The 508-nt window shown below is 37.0% G+C and overlaps 1 pseudogene; it reads left to right on the forward strand.

Annotated features, from left to right (window-relative positions):
• On the forward strand, nt 1-140 carry LOC123824213 (annotated as a pseudogene).
• The last annotated feature ends 368 nt before the right edge of the window (nt 141-508 follow it).

Genomic DNA, 508 nt, shown 5'->3' on the forward strand with positions numbered 1-508 from the left:
ATCGCTTCCTGGATTTTTGGCTAAGATCAAGTGTAGTATCTGTTTTAATTAGGTCAAAAACATTTATACATCTCTGGCTGGTGTGGCTCAGTGGATTGAGTGCCAGCCTGTAAACCAAAAGGTTGCTCATTTGATTCCCAATTAGGGCACTTGCCTGAGTTGTAGACCAGGTCCCCAGCAGGTGGCGCACAAGGAGCAACCACACATTGATGCTTCTCTCCCTCTTTCCCCTGTCCCCTCTATCTAAAAATAAATTTTAAAAAATTAAAATAAAAACATGTATACAGATACAGAATTAGTACTACCCATTATAATGTGCATCCTTATTTTTCCCTCAAAAATTGGGCAAAAAAGGATGCATTATACATGGCAAAATACAGTATACTCAATTAAAAGAAAACATTATGTAATACAAAGGCATGAAAACAGATGGAGAGTATAATTCATATTAATGAAGAAGTGAGCAGAAATCTTAAAAGCAGAAATCTTTCCTGTCTGACAGCTGCTA

This window comes from Phyllostomus hastatus, unplaced genomic scaffold (genome assembly GCF_019186645.2).
Source record: "Phyllostomus hastatus isolate PE091 unplaced genomic scaffold, TTU_PhHast_1.1 phas_contig_549, whole genome shotgun sequence".
Lineage (NCBI taxonomy): Eukaryota > Metazoa > Chordata > Mammalia > Chiroptera > Phyllostomidae > Phyllostomus > Phyllostomus hastatus.